Source organism: Trachypithecus francoisi, unplaced genomic scaffold (genome assembly GCF_009764315.1).
Source record: "Trachypithecus francoisi isolate TF-2019V2 unplaced genomic scaffold, Tfra_2.0 Lachesis_group13, whole genome shotgun sequence".
Lineage (NCBI taxonomy): Eukaryota > Metazoa > Chordata > Mammalia > Primates > Cercopithecidae > Trachypithecus > Trachypithecus francoisi.
Window position 1 is genome coordinate 3373584 of NW_022681458.1, and position 16254 is coordinate 3389837.

The window sequence follows — 16254 nt, forward strand, 5'->3', positions numbered from 1 at the left end:
TCAGTTTTCTCCTCGATAAAGTGCATTCCTGGAAGCTATTTAGGTGGGACTCTGTTAGTTATAAATTCCCTAATGCTTTGTTTTTCATTCTTTCTCCCTAATTCTTGTATGACAGTTTAGTTAGGTAGAAAATTCTATTTTCTCTCAACACTTTGAAGATATAATTCCACTGTCCTTTGGTCATCATTGACAAGTGGCAGCCAAATTAATTGTCATTCCTTCATAGGTCATCTTGTATTTCTGGCTACTGTTAAGGTATTATCTTTGTACTTTGCATTCTTACATAGCCTACTCTAATCTATCCAGGGATGTGTTTCCTTTCATCTATCCTAATATTTAGGACTACACTTTCCTTGAATCTGAGAACTCAGAACTGTTCTCAATTTTGAAAATTCTCAGTCACCATCTCTTTCAATATTGGCTCACTCTCATTCTCTCCTTTCTCTCCATCTTTAACTCCTATTGTGCTTCTATTAGACCTTCTTGTCCTATTCTCCATTATCTATTAATCTTGCTTCCAAATTTTCTATCTCTTCATTTCCATGTGCTCACAGTGATTTTCCACTTAACGAATTCTCCTTTTAGTTATGTCTAATTTGCTTTTTAACCTAACTATTAAATATTTAGTTACATTTCAATCACTATATTTTTTATTCCTATACATTTCCTTTTGTTCTTTTCAAATCTTCCCTGCCTTTTATCTTCCCTTGGTGGCAGCTTGCTGTTTTCTCTTCTTTTAAATTTTCCATTGTGTCTTTAATTCTATTTCACAATCTTTATTTTGATAATATTGTTGCCTGAAGCTCTTAGGAATTTAATCCCACTGTTTGTTATATCTTTGAACTTGCTCAGAGTTTATTTTTCTCCCTTGGATTGGCACTTTTGGATTGTGAGCTCATCTTCATTGCAGTTTTTCTGTAGGAATTATTTGTGTACGTCCACAGAGATTTTGTGTTTTCTCCTGCCAGGTGCTCCAGGGTTAATTTTAACTAAATTGCTCAGATTGGGGGCTCCATGCCACTCAGATAGTATAAATTCACACTCCAAATATACCTGAGGACAGCCACTACATACAAATTCTCAAAGGCAACCATTTTCTCCTACTCAGAATCAGGCCAAGGTTGACAGGCTTTCTGTTATTTCCCTGTGCCAATGGCTGGATTGTTCTTCTGGTCCACCTTTTCACTGGAAGTGTAATTCTTCATAGGCAGGGGACAACTCTTGTATAGGAATCTCAGTTCTAATTTCCAGCCTCTTACAGGCTCAAAGATTCATTTCCTATTTCTGCATGGCCATTAAAATCCAAAAATTCATTAGTTAAAAAGACATACAAGGTAACCTCAACTCTCACCTTTGCCATCTCATGCCTTCCCCCAGCATAGCCCTAATATCAGTTATCTTATATTTCTGGCTTCTGTTCCCTCTTTGGTTTGGGCCTCTACAAGAGATTTCCCTTATCTTTTCATGAGCAATGTTTATTATACTTGCTGTATTTTAGCCAACATCCCTAGACATTTTATATCAAGATGTTTCTCAGGGTATCTGGTTCATCAGACTGCTGAAAACTGAGGTTTAAAATAAACATTTACAATAAACTATTTCATACATTATAAATCCAATGCTAATATCCAGCTTAACTCATCCCTAGTTTATTCATGAAAATGTGTGACTTTGGGAAAGGGCCTCTGGTATTGCAAGGAACATTTCTCATCCCATTCCCTGGCTCCTGTGCCCCAGTCTTGCCACTGAGCTTTTCTATAGTTTTAATTCCTGAAAAAGGGATGGGTATACGGGAGAAATAATCTCTTTATGCCTATCAGTGGTCATCTGAGATGCCAAAAATAATAATGAGGAAATAGAACAACTAGCGAGGTAGCAGTCTCTCAAATCTTTCACAGTGCTAGAATTTGCCCTTTGGAGCATTTTCAAAACACCAGAGAGGTTAGTGCCTGTGGAAGCACTCACTGTCTTCTAGCAAAAGTTCTTTCCAATACCTTGGTCAAAACAATCATTTGTAAATCAGCCAATATTTTTACAGCTCAAAGAACATTTTCATGCCACTTATCTTATGAAAGTTGAGTGTCCACCTCTTACAAATGAAAAAAAAAAAAAAAGAGACTGAGGAAATTAAGCAAGTTGCTTGCCCTGGTCAATGTTATGCAGTCAGCAGAACTAGAACTTTACTATTTTTAGCAGAAAACACTGTTCATAAATTTTTACAAGGGTAGGTGCCAGAATTTGCTCTCCTGCTGCTACACTGTCCCAGACACCACCTATAGGAGCTTAAGCAACATTAAAAGTTAAATTAAACAGCTCTTAAAATCTTGTCTTAAAATGGTAGTTGTGCAATTTCTGAGTGATGCTAGCCAAGGGTAGATTCCCCAGAGCTTGGAAGTAAACCAGAAAAGAGCAATGAGATATCCAGGCATTGGGATGGGTCCTAGAAGGTGAGGCCTGGAGAAACTGGACATTGCATAGTCTGGAGCAACGTGCTGGAGTCCAGCACTGTCTGTGGCTGGCTCCTGTGTCAAAGGCTGCTAGGGGTGCAGCAAGAGGTGTCTTGCTGCTGCCAGGGACATGGAGAGCCCGTGTGACTCACCCTGCCTTTCATCTGCATTTGTTCTCTTGGCAAGAGTGATTTTCATTGTACCATAAACTCAGTGTTACCAAACCCATTTGGAGTGATGCACTGACTGAAATTGCCCCTCAAGGAGGAAGGCCTAACACCGCCTTACAAACAGAGGCTTTGCTATGTGAGTCTTGGCTTCCTGGCTTTCCCCATGAAGAACTTCCTGCCAGCCCACAGACAGGAAGTGAGCTGCGGGAAAGCGCTGGCTGCCAGCCTCCTCTTTCCACACTGGACCAAGGGCAGGGGCTCCTCTCAGAGACCAACCAGAGCAAAGCAGCTCGCAGGGCAAGGCCCGAAGGAGGAGCAGAAGCCCAGAAGCAGAAGTCAGACCACGGACGGGCAGGGACAGGTGAGCTGGGGATAGAACCACAGATCTGCAGCCTGAGGGGCAGGAACCGCGTGGGCCTGATCCAGGAGGGTCCATAGAACCAGCGCTGTGGTTGCTGCCTGGTTTTCCTTGAAGGTTAGGGCGCGATGCAAGAGCAGTGAGTCTGAGTATAACATGTTAGGAATGGGCAGGCAGCCCCTAGATTGTAGCATGGAGTGGCCAGAACACGCCTGTGCAGCCCTTCTCCAGGGCAGGGCAGTACACAGCCTGCTCTCCACTGAACGGGACTCCTCCTTATTCCTTTGTACACTAATTCATCTGTCTTCCCACCCTCCATGGGGTAAGTGCTGGGGGAGCTATGCTACCCAGAGTGGGGCACGATGCTGGGTGCTGGCTGCTGGGGGCAGGTGTGAGCTGGGCTCTGTCCTGGGGCCTAAGCTAGGGTGAGCCACTATCCCATTTGAGAGTCTCCAGCCCCATCATGTTCAATCCCAATCCCAGCTCAGCAGCTTTTCACACCCAAATCACCGCCTCCTGCCCCCAAATCTGGAACTACCAGTAAAAAAAAAAAAAAAACAGTCTGTGAGATGGGCATGGCACTGAGGAGGGGGAAGTAAATGAGGAACCACGCAGGGGACCAGGCAGGCGCCAGGCCCACCTGGCATCGCCACCCAGGGACTGCTTTAACCACCGGAGCCTCCAGCGTGCGGGGAGCGTTCATTCTCTGAGGTCGTCATGAGGCTCAAAGGGAAGTGAACATACAGTGTTCTCAAGGGTGTACATTTCTAAAGTCATCTCAAGAGAAAGCCAAGCAGAAGGCGAGAGGAAGAAAAAGGCAGTGCCGGCAGCGATGGATGTAGATACCCCGAGCGGCACCAACAGCAGCGCGGGCGCTTTGAAGTGAAAAAGTGGAATGCAATCGCCGTCTGGGCCTGGGATATCGTGGTTGATAACTGTGCCATCTGCAGGAACCACATTATGGATCTTTGCATAGAATGTCAAGCTACTTCAGAAGAACGTACCGTCGCATGGGGGTCTGTAATCATGCTTTTCACTCCACTGCATCTCTCGCCGGCTCAAAACACGACAGGTGTGTCCATTGGACAACAGAGAGTGGGAATTCCAAAAGTATGGGCCCTAGGAAAAGACTTCTTCCATCAGGCTTAATTGTTTTGCTATTCATTTAATGACTTCCCCTGCTGTTACCTAATGATAGATTAGATGGAACCGTGTTTTTTCTGCTTTGTTTTTTCAGTTTGCTGTTTCTGTAGCCATATTGCATTCTGTGTCAAATAAAGTCCAGTTGGAGTCTAAAAAAAAAAAAAAGAAAAAGAAAAAAAGAAAAAGGTGGTGCCCATGCCTGCCGATGGACTCGGGGAAACGTGGACCTTCCGCGGTATCCCAGGGACCCCGAGTTCCATGTTCCCCAGCAAGGCCTGGGTGACACCTCTATTTGGGCCAAGGTGAGACCACCATGATGGGACCACTGACGCAGCCCCCCGGACAGGACCGGATGCCCCAGCAGGGAGCCCCCACCCCACCCACGTCCCGCCACCTCCTCCCGGCTTCCCAGCGCCCTCCCCGGCATCTGGCGGCCTGCGGAGCCTCCCACTCCAAGGATGTCTCCTCCACGGACTCCAGGCAGAGGAGGACGTTGTCCTGCGCGCATTGCTCCCTTCAACGTCCCTCGCCTGGGAGGCCGGGCCACATTCTTGGCAGGCGGGGCCTGTCTCATCCTGCTTTGCTGTACATGTGGACCCCATTTGCAGGGGGCACCGCGCTGGGGTAGGGGAGATCCAGAGGGGTGGCTGTGGGACTGGCCTTAAACACTTCCACCTGAGAATGTGGAGGGAACACCCCCCAACGCGATGAAAGGGACCAGAGAGCAGGACGCTGCGCACCAGGAAAAGAGGAGCAGAGAAGCCCCCGGTGTGAGAGCGCAGGAGGGGGTCCTGCGGGGGCCGTCAGCCCCCCTGCTGAGCCTCAAGACCCCCAGCAGGAGGCAGGTGGGGGACAGCGGGGAGAGAAGAGTGGTGGGGTACAGGGCCAGCCCACTGCACGTTCTTGCCACTCAGGGCTGGCAGATGCCAGGCTACCCCAAGGAGGCCGACCCCCAGGCTCTCATCGCGGGCGCTGCCTCAGCATCCATGGCAGCCCATCCCTACAGCATTGGTGGGGACATCCGCAGGCTCTAGGGGCCTGGAGCCTTGCCTTGCAGCTGGCCAGGCACCCCCACAAGGCGCCAGAGACCATCCGGTCCAGCCATCACTTCCCACACAAACAAACTGAAATGCAGGTGGGTAGTTAGGCATCAACTAGCTTGGGTTAGTATCTGTGGCCTCCGGCAACTCTTCCTTTCCCAATCTGAGGGGCTCCTGTGAGGGCTCTGAACAGCCCAGAGTCTTATTGCTTGTATTTGAAAACAAATGCACAAAGCCTCAGGAAGGGCAAAGCCCTCCCAGCTCTGGCCGTGCCTAGTGCCTGCAATCTGGCCTTACTGCTCCAAGGCCACCAGCTCCTGAATAACCCCTTTTCTCCAGCAGCAAGGACTTCAGGACTCCCGGGCAGATCCACACGGGGCAGACCCACGTAGGGCAGCACCCCCTGCAGATCCAAGCCTCATGCACTCTCTTTCACACCTGGGCCCCTGAGGCTCCCCCACGGGCTGTTGCATTTCCTGTTTCCTCCAAGACAAAGTGGACCCATTCACCTTTTTCCGTCATGTCCCTCTCTCCCTTCTCCTCCCTGGTTCCACTAAAAGTGTGAGCTTCCAATGCTTCCTGGGATTGAAAAGTTTCAAATCCTATCAGTACACAAAGACAGTTCATTTTGGTATTTGGGCTCTTGTCAAGGTTAAAAACCAAAAAATGGATTGACCCATCACTAGACAAAATTAGACAAACAGGTGACATCATGGGGAGTTCCTAACTCACACATGCACCATGGTCTGTCTCCTGGTCTTTGTCATTCACACGTTTTAGGTGAGCATTTATTTACTATGGCCATAATCTGTGTTGGGCACCATGGGCCCAGAGATACCTGAGGCACAGACCCTGTCTCCAAACACAGGAAAACACAGAGACCGTGAGAAAGAATTGCAGCTTTCATGGCAGAGTACATGGCATGCCTGTGTGGGGGTAGGCAGGGGCCTCTGAGCCAGGACAGGGTGGAGGGGACAGTGGAGAGTCAGGAACACCTTCCAGACGGGCTCACAGGGAAGGGTAGGGAGGGAATGACCAGGGAAGAAACAGAAAGGAACAAGGCCAACTCCAAAGGGCAGAGCCCCTGGACACAGCGGGGCACAGGAGACAGACAAGCAGAGCCAGGGATGGGGGATCCCACGGGGAAGTGAGGCGGGCACGAGGTTCAAGCACAGCCATGGCAGAATGTGCTGTGCATTGTTTCAAGTTCCTCTCGGTGGCTGTGTAAGGAATGGACAGACTCAGAGTGAGAGGGTGACCCAGAGACTCAAGAAAAGCGGCAACAGGAGACAACCTGTGGCACTTAAGATGCCCGGAGCCGTCCTGCCTGCTTCGCAAACATGAGCCCATGAAATGCTTGTCACCACACAGTGGGGTGAGCACTGACATTGCCCCGATTTACAGAAAAGGCATCTGAGACACAGAGGAGTCGCCCTGCCGAGGTCTGGGAGTGACCCCGAAAATAGAGCAGGGCCTGAAACTAGGCAGTGGTGAGGGGGCAGGAAGAGGAATTCGGTGCCCAACCAGGAGCAGGAATCTGGGAGAGGTCTGGGGTGACCCCCAGGTCCCTGGCTGGGGAAACTGGAGGCGCTCAGGGCTGCAGGGAGGAGAGTCTATTTAAAGGGGAACGGAGGGGCCCACTGCGGGCAGGACAATTTGGGAACATTAGTGGGATGTTGGGGGAGGATTAGATGTATAAGTCATGGACACCCAGGTCAGTCCCAAAGGGCAAATGTGTGGGGTGAGGAGAGAGCTAAGAAACCACAGGAGACCCCACGTCACTGAGTCCTCCTGCCTGGTGGCCTTGGGACAACCTGCCCTAGAATTCCTGATTCCCCGTTCAGGGGAGAGAGGTCTGGGGAGAGGCAGAGCTCTTAGAGCCGGGAGGACATTCTTGCTTCAAGGCTCAAGTAGGGGGATGAGAAGGAGGACTCTTGGCGGAGAAAGTTCATGCAGTGAGGAGCGCTCAGAGTGGCTTATGCGGGAAAGAGGAAGTTCAAGAGCACCATAAAAGGTTAGAATTTCAGAGAGGAAAAGAACCTCTTAGCACTTCCAATAGGTGATTTTCTCTTAAAAAAAAAAAAAAAAGAAAGAAAAAAAAAAGAAAAAGGAAAGAAAGAAAAAGTTTAAGAAGCAAGAAACTTTACAAAGGGAAAAAGTAATGTTCAACCTCTGGGCAAATTCTAGCGGAAAAAGGGAGAGAGAGAGGTGGGTGGGAGGTTAACACAATTTATGGGCCCTCAGAGCTGCGCCAGCTTGAGAAGGTGGTGGAGCCTCTTGGCCCGGGGCCTGCTGCTGACTTGAGCTTTGAAAAACAACTTCCTGTCAATAAATGTGAACAAAAGTTTGGACCCATCTTCAAAGTGATGAGTTATGCTGAAAGTATGTTCCTGCGAACGGGGGAATGGATTGTTCCTAGCGCTTTGGCATTCAGGAGAGTTTATAAATAACCACTCAGCTCTGCTTGGGTTATGCCCGCCATGGGAGTGCACAGTGCCAGCAAGCAGAGGGAGATGTGGGGAGCGGGGCCATGTGTGCGGGGGCCGTGCTCCCTGGTAGGGCTGGCGCAAAGTGCCTGGAGAAGCGCGAGTCACGTCTTGGCGTGGGAGTAGGGGGCTTCCCCAAGCCTCTGTTCAGGGCTGGGCAACAGGGGACCCCCTGGACCAGCTCTTCCATTTGCATTTTGGAGGGAAAAAAGGAAGGAATGGATTCTACATGTGGTTTCCATCGGCCCAGAAAAGTAAAAACATGTGCCAGTGTTTCTAGCAGACATGGTCCTTGTTATTTTAATGAGAAAGACCACAATTAGGGACAACAGTGAAAAAGAAGCCATGGGTCCCCTTTGTGCCCTCCCCTCACCTGATGGGGAGCAGTCGCCCCGATGCATGGTCTTCCCACCCTTTAACCTGCTCCACCAGCACGGGGGGAAGGGAGAAAGCTGGGGACAGGCAAGTCCTCCAACCCCAACAGCTCCTTTCTCAGTGCTGAAGGTGCCGCCCAGGCAGTTCATTTGTCAGCGTTTAAACATCATTACAACGTTAACAGCCTCTCCGATGCCAGAGAGTTGGCTTTGCATGCCTATAAATTAGAGTACATCAAACCGGAGTTTATTGAGTCTTGGCCAATCAGAAGTAAAACTTCTATAACTTTTTACAATTCTCTGCATTCTTCCAATTATATTAAAATATTTATTTGCACCCTGCATGATATATATAAAAGTTTTATTAAGAACTTTTGAAACCTGGTTCTTTAAACAGAAGAAAGATCCACTCCACGCTGGCAGAGGCCCAGCCAGGATGCGCTGTGTCCAGTTGATTTCATGGAGGGAAACAACTCTGATTGGATTTGCAAGGCATTAGCAAGAAGGAGCAGCAGAGCACGAAGCCGCCTCCAAATTCATGGCTGCTCCTCCCTTAGCAAATCCCTTGCATTTGGTCGTGACACCAATGAGGAGCAGGTCCCTGTTTTGTCTCTGCCTGGGCTGGCGTGTCTGGAACAGTCTTCTAGGGTTGCAGTGCATGTCCTGCCTCTGGGCAGCTGCCTGAAACAGGCCCCCACAACAGCAGGGAGGATGCACAGAGATGTTCCGTGATGACTGAGTGAAGAAGCAGGCAGTCGGGGTGAGCTGGGTTAAAACCCAAAGACCCTTCTGCCTGGCCGTTTCCTGGCTCTGTGCTGTGGGGCCTGGACTCCCCCTCTCTGAATCTCAGTTTCCTGTCTCTAAAGTGGGTGTCACAATGACAGCCGCCACCATTCCTCCACTACCACAAGAATCACAGGTGGTGATCTGCCTCATATTCCCAAAACATCTCTGTGCGGCAGCGTCCTCCTTTGAGCCTCATCTCATCCCATCATTACCTCCTCCTGAAGGTCCTTCTGCTGCTGATACATCAGGTGCATGGGGACATCTATAACACGTGGCCAACCAGGAGGACACTGAGGCCTACCTGAGGCCCTATCTGTGGGTGTGATCAGAATGCCACCAAGAACAGCTCTTTTGCTTACAGGGTTCTAAGTCCTGACCATCTCGGGAAATCCTCGACACTGCCCTACGAGGTGGGGACTCTCGCCGCAGATGAGGGAGGTATGTCTCGGTGGGGTAAAGGGTTTGGCCGAGGCGGTACAGGTCGCCCTCAGGCTGGCTGGCACGTAGCACTCCGCAGCCACAGCAAGGAGCATCACAATGAACTACTCAGGAGCAGAAGGTCAGGCTCAGGCCCCAGGAAGAGGAGTGCGGCCACAAGCAGGATTACCTGCCTGGCCAACAAGGGACAACCGAGCAGAATTTGAAATAAGCAGCAGGGAAGAGATTCTGGTTTCTGTGGGGCCCTCACCAGAAACTCCATAGGGCCCCTCACCAGAAACCCTTGGCCTGCAGAGACCAGCTGCAGATGGGGGCCTCGACTGCCTGCAGTTGCCCCTAGAATAGAAGCACAAAGCTCATTTCTGTTACCACATCACCAACTGCAGGGCTGGACCTCAGCATGCCTACTGGTTCTGGCACAAAAGGAGCTGACTTCTTGTTCTTGCAACTATCCCAGGCAGGGGTTCCTGCTCAGCCGATGGTGCCTCTCCTTGAAGTAACTCAGGAACCAGCCACCTTCCATCCTATGCCTCCATCACAGCCCTTGGGCCTCGCTGTGACGGGCACCCCCAGCACTCAGAAAAGAAGGAGATTGGGAGCACACCTCTGTGGCTGCAGGCGTCACTTTCTGCTGTTCTCTTGTCTCCACTTTCTGTGTTCTGTTGGACAACCCAGTCATCAGGCCATGCCCACCTGCCATGTTGGATGGGAAATGTAGTCTAGCTGTGTGTCCACAGAGAAGGGAGAAATGATTTTGGTAAACAACCAACCGTCTCCACTGCAGGTGATGCAGGCAAACCCCAAAACGGGGGCTCAGCCCGGGTTGGTTCTTGGCTTCATTCAGGAAAGAATTCAAGAGCAAGTCAACAGTGAAAGAAAGCAAGTTTATAGAGCATCGTGAACAGCAAGATGGCTGCTTCACTGGCAGAGCAGGGCTATCCCACAGGCAGAGGGGCCCAGAATAGCACTTGTGGGTTGCTGGCTGGCTCTATTTATACCCACTCTTAATTATATGCTAAATAAGGGGTGGGTTATTCACAAACTTTCTGGAAGAGGGGTAGACTTTATCCAGTCTGTCATTGATGGGCATTTGGGTTGGTTCCAGCTCTTTGCTATTGTAAATAGTGCTGCAATAAACATATGTGTGCATGTGTCTTTATAGCAGCATGATTTATAATCCTTTGGGTATATACCCGGTAATGGGATGGCTGGATCAAATGGTAATTCTAGTTCTAGATCCTTGAGGAATCGCCACACTGTCTTCCATAATGGTCGAACTAATTTACACTTGAGACTAGTGGGAAGAATTTTAACTCAGGTAGGAGACATGCCTGAGAGACCAAGGAGAGGAGAAGGGATGCGAAGGCTAAGAATGGAGCCACAGAATTGGCGAAACTGGAGCTAAGTCTAGAGTGACAAGTAGCAAGTTTCAGTTGCAGAAGGAAAGGGTCATAAGAACAGGGTTTCCAAGGAGAAGCCGAGGCACGTGAAAAGGCACAAAGGTGCAAACACATGGCACGTGCCAGGGAATGGCAACCAGGCCAAAAAACTCGGGGTTCAGTTTTACCAAGAAGGTTAACATCACCCAGAAAAGCCCAAACAATTAGGAGTCTTCAAATGGAACTGATTTCTAGACCGACTGCTACTCAGCAAGGCTGCTATTACTGGGTGATAGTCGATACAGCCTTCCGGTGCCTGCTCTCCCTCCTCACTGAACATCTCATCCGTTCATCATGTCAGAGGCACTGCTGGGTGTAGGTTCAGAACACTGACACTAGGGCCCGAAGGTGTGAATTCAAACCCAGTTCCCCCTTACCAACTGTGTGTCACTGAGCAAGTTTCTTACCCTCTCTGTGCTTCAGCGTCCTCATCTATAAAACAGGGGGAATAGTAGTGCTCACCTGATAAACTGGCTGAAAGGATGGAATGGGATAACTTAGGTGGGAGTTAGCAAAGTGCCAGGCATGTGAAGAACATTCTAGAAGCATTAGGATTACCTTAAGCCAAGACTGCGAATCACGTTTTGGGCTAGGACTTGAGGAGATTCAGGCCATTCCAGGAGAGCAAGACACAGACCCTGCCTCCAGGGCTTGTCCCACTGACAGGGAAAACCACGCTGAGAGGGTTGCACCACAGACTGTGGCCAGGAGGAAGGGAGGCTCTGGCTGCTGGGGGAGGAGGAGCACATGAGATGGACACTTGGTTTTAAGTTGTGAAGGTTTAAGAGGTTTGGGGAATCAGAGCCCTACAATCACAACTCAAATTTGAAAATGAAACAAAGGGCCAGGCGCCGTGGCTCAGGCCTGTCATCCCAGCACTTTGGGAGGACGAGGTGGGTGGATCACCTGAGGTCAGGAGTTCAAGACCAGCCTGGCCAACATGGTGAAACCTCATCTCTACTAAAAATACAAAAATTAGCTAGGCGTGGTGGTGCATGCCTGTAATCCCAGCTACTCAGGAGGCTGAGGTTGGAGAATAACTTGAACCTGGGAAGCAGACATTGCAGTGAGCCAAGATCGCACCACTGCACTCCAGCCTGGGTGACAGAGTGAGAATCCATCTCAAAAAAAAAAAAAAAAAAAACAGAAATGAAACAAAGGAAAAAGCAGTAACTGATTCCTTTTCTTTCCCATCAAGGCTAACACCAAATTTTGAGACATAGGTTTGTTTCCTGGGAGTGCTCAGCTTATTTTTCTGGTCCTTACAGGAGTTTCTGTCACCTCCTGTAAAACATTTGCTTGCATTAAATATTTGCTTCCAATTGTATGTAGATATGTGATTTCTTTATATCTGATATTCTTCTCTTTTTATATCGGTGACATCAGGTAATGCATGAAGCTGAGCTTCAGAGTTGGTCTAAACGCAGGATTTTTAAACTTGAGCGGGTCATTCAGCTGGTGGTGTCAGCCAGAGAAAGCCCAGGTCTTCCTCTTAGGCAGGGAGGCACAGTCCTCTGGGTTTACCACACCACGTGCATGCTTCCTCTTTCAAATACTCATCAAAAAACTGGCAGGGGTCCTCTGCATTCATAAGGATGGTGGAAACAGTGCTCTATCCACTGTTGGTAAAAGTGCCGAATATTACCTTTCTACTGTACAGTTCAGCAATTGATTTCAAAGCCTTAAAAATATGCACATCACACTTCACAGTCATTAGGATGGCTAGTATCCAAAACAAAAAAAAAAAAAACAGAGAGTAACAAGTGCTGGCAATGATGGGGAGAAACTGGAGCCCTCGTGCACTGTTGGTGGGAATGTGAAATGGTCCCGCTGCTGTGGAAAACAGTATGGCAGTCCCTCAAAAAATTAAACAATTACCAGATGATGCAGCAATTTCGCTTCTGGATATGTATGAAAACAATAGAAAGCAGGGTCTCAAGGAGATATCTATATATCCATGGTCATAGTAGCACTATTCACAACAGCCAAAAGGTAGATGGAATAGTATGCAGCCTTAAAAAGGAGAATTCTGGGCTGGGCGCTGTGGCTCAAGCCTGTAATCCCAGCACTTTGGGAGGCCGAGACGGGTGGATCACGAGGTCAGGAGATTGAGACCATCCTGGCGAACACGGTGAAACTCCATCTCTACTAAAAAAATACAAAAAACTAGCCGAGCAAGGTGGCGGGCACCTCTAGTCCCAGCTACTCGGGAGGCTGAGGCAAGAGAACGGCATAAACCCGGGAGGCGGAGCTTGCAGTGAGCTGAGATCCGGCCACTGCACTCCAGCCTGGGCGACAGAGCGAGACTCCATCCCAAAAAAAAAAAAAAAAAAAAAAAAGGAGAATTCTGACCCATGCTACAACATGGATTAAACTTGAAGAAATTATACTAAGTGAAGTAAGTCACAGAAAAACAAATACTATATGATTCCACTTTCATGAGATATCTAGAAGAGTCAAATTTATAGAGACAAAAATTAGGATGGTGGTTGCCAGGGGCTGTGGGGGAGAGGGAATGGGAAGTTAGTGTTTAATGGGGACAGAATCTCTGCTTTCCAAGATGCAAAGAGATGTGAAACCTTGGCAAAGTGCCAAGCATCTGACACGCATTCTAGAAGCAAGCAAACTCTCCTCTGTGGAGCAATCAATGGTGGAGTGGTGCAACATGCAACTAAGGATAGTGCAACAATGTGAATGTATTCATAGTTAATGCCACTGACCTGTGCACTTAAAAATGGTTAAGATGGTAATTTTTTATGTGTATTTTATCACAACTTGAAAAAATGCACATCACTTGACCTAACATTTCTACTTCTTCTTCTTTTTTTTTTTTTTTTGAGACAAGGTCTGGCTTTGTCGCCCAGGCTGAAGTGTAGTGGCACGATCTCAGCTCACTGCAACCTTAACCTCCTGGACTCAAGCAATCCTCCCACCTCAGCCTCCCAAGCAGCTAAGACCACAGGCATGCACCACCATGCTCAGCTAATTTTTTCGTATTTTTTGGAGAAATGAGGTTTCACCATCTTGTCTGGGCTACTCTACTTCTAGTTTATTATTTCACCTGGTTGATTTTCAGTTACAGAGTTCTAGCTACAAGCAGGTTCTTATCCATATTATTATTTAAAAATTTTTTAACAACCTAAAATTCAATAAGAAAAGTTAGAATTCTGGGCAAGCATTAAAAATGACATGAAAATATTTGTTGATCCAATTTTTGTAAAAAAAAATTATATATAGTCATATATATGAAAAAATCTGAAAAGAGCTACAACGAAATGTTAATTACAGATTATCTGTGAATAATATTTTATTTTTGCTTAAATCTCTATTTGCTGCTTTTTTTCTTATACATATATAATAGTTAAAATTTTACAAGCCAAAACATTACCTTGGAGATGCAATACTCTTTTTTAATTATTATATTGATATTGCTGAAGCACCTTCAATATATTAGCTGCCATCACACAGATTATCCTATTCCATCATCAAAGAATTAAATAACAAAAAGACTTTTCCCATTTCACCGCTGAAAAGCCTGAGTTCCATCCAGACTTGGTCTCTAGAGCACGCTTTCATAGCACCTCCTTATTTCTGTAACACATTAACACACAGTTTTATTGCACGTTTGACGTAAATACAGTGGGTAAAGCAGAAATTGTCATCTCTATTTTTTACAGATGAGAAAACCCAGGTGCACAGAAGTTAAAAATCCCTGCCCCTGCCATCACCAATGCTGCTGCTGGGGCTAGCGGTCCTGCTTCTTGGCTTCATGATATCACCTGTCCATCTCACAAGCGGAAGAAGAAGAAGCAGTTGGAACACTGATGTAGACCACTAGAAGTGGATCAGCACACAGGAAGAAGAGCAGGGCCCCCAGCCTGCCTTTGACACCCCAGGGGTTGGGTAGTGTAGTGCAGGGCCCAGTGACAAACCAGCAGATTCCCCGGGGACTGAGCCAGCCACTGAGCCCTCCAGAAGCCAACCTTTGCCTCCTTGCCTGGTCCAGTCTGCAAAACAAGCCTCCCCGCTCTATGCCCACGTGCTCAAATGGAGCATCTGTGAGGACCTGGGCCAGGCTCAGTGGTCAGGGGCGCTGGCCACACAGAGGTATCCGTCTACCTGCGAATTCAGCTGACACAGTGAGCGGGCCTGGTGGGTCTCCACCCAGAACTGCTTATTCCAGTCCTCTCCCAGCCTCCCAGGGAGCTCAGGGTCACCCACTCCTGCCTGCCCCTCTGGGATGATGCAGCTCCCACCTCCTCCAGGTGCTAGGGCAGGCCCTTCCTCAGGACAAAGCTGACCTGAGGCAAGGGCTGTTCCTGGTCTCCTTGGTGACCCTGTGGTCCAGCCCAGCCCAGACCCCAAAGCAGGGCCCAGTGTCACCTGCTGGATCTTAGAGGGCTTCCCCAATTGCTCTGTGCTTCCAGTATAGAGGTAGAGCTTGACAGCACCCACTGCTAGGCAAAACGGCCTGTGAACAGGTTAGGAAGAGGCGTCCCTGCTGGACAGCATAAGCCTGCGGTGGGGGCTTGGCACCCTATCCTCCAGGTGAAGCTGCCAGGTGTGGGAAGCCAGCCTGCCCTCCCTGTGGCAGCCCTGAGAAGGGTCTGCAGACCTAAAACCCACATGGCCCCTGACCAAAAGTCAGTATTGGCATGTGGGCTATTGGTTTGGGACTTTTACTCCAGACAGTGGACTATTCTTAGAATGCTAATGGCAGTATTTACTGTAAAAGTTTTACCAACATAGGAGCTATTTGGAATCCTCTCACTGAAGAAACACTTCCTGGGTATCCTAAGCGAACCTTAAACAGCACATATGCAGACTGGGGTGCAGTCTGCCTTCTGCCTCCCAAATGCCCAGTGAAGCAGGGCTTGGCACGAGGAATTTGAGTTTTCAAAGCTCTGGGATAGAAAACTTCAGACAGTGGCTGCCGCGGGGTTACCTGGCCAGTCATCCACTCTTCTGTCACCGTTATGTGACAGCTACATGCCTTGTCCCTACACAAAAGGACCGGGGGCAGGACACCCGCCCCCAGCCCCGACCAAAGGATGGGGATGTCAGTGCCTCTTGATGCCTCTGCCCCTCCAGAATGCACACTTGGCACATGACCTCTGACCCTCACTATGCTTGACCAGGAGAGGCCTCCAATCCCAGGGCTCTGCTGCTACACCCCATTCCCCCCTTAAGGGAAACTCCAAGGGGCTGAGTAGTCACAGTCAGGGGTTATCTCGTAGTGTCCAGTTCCTGGTTACATTTGAAACACTAATCATTTAAATTAAAGAAAGGATGCTAGTATAGACTACAAATCCCAGATTGGTGCAGTGCATCGGAAATGGCGAGTCTTCCATCTTACCACATTCCAGGGCAGGACCTCCATGCACAGGCTGAGATTGGGAGAGAGAGTTAGGGGATGAGTTCAGGAAGGCTTGAGTCCAGGAGCCTGCAGAAATCCACCCTGGCTTACCCAAATCATTGTCACTCATGGAGACAAGCTAGAAGATGAACCAACAGGCAGGGATATTTTGTCAGTAAATACTTCAGAACAACTGCCATGGGATACTGCTGAAGAA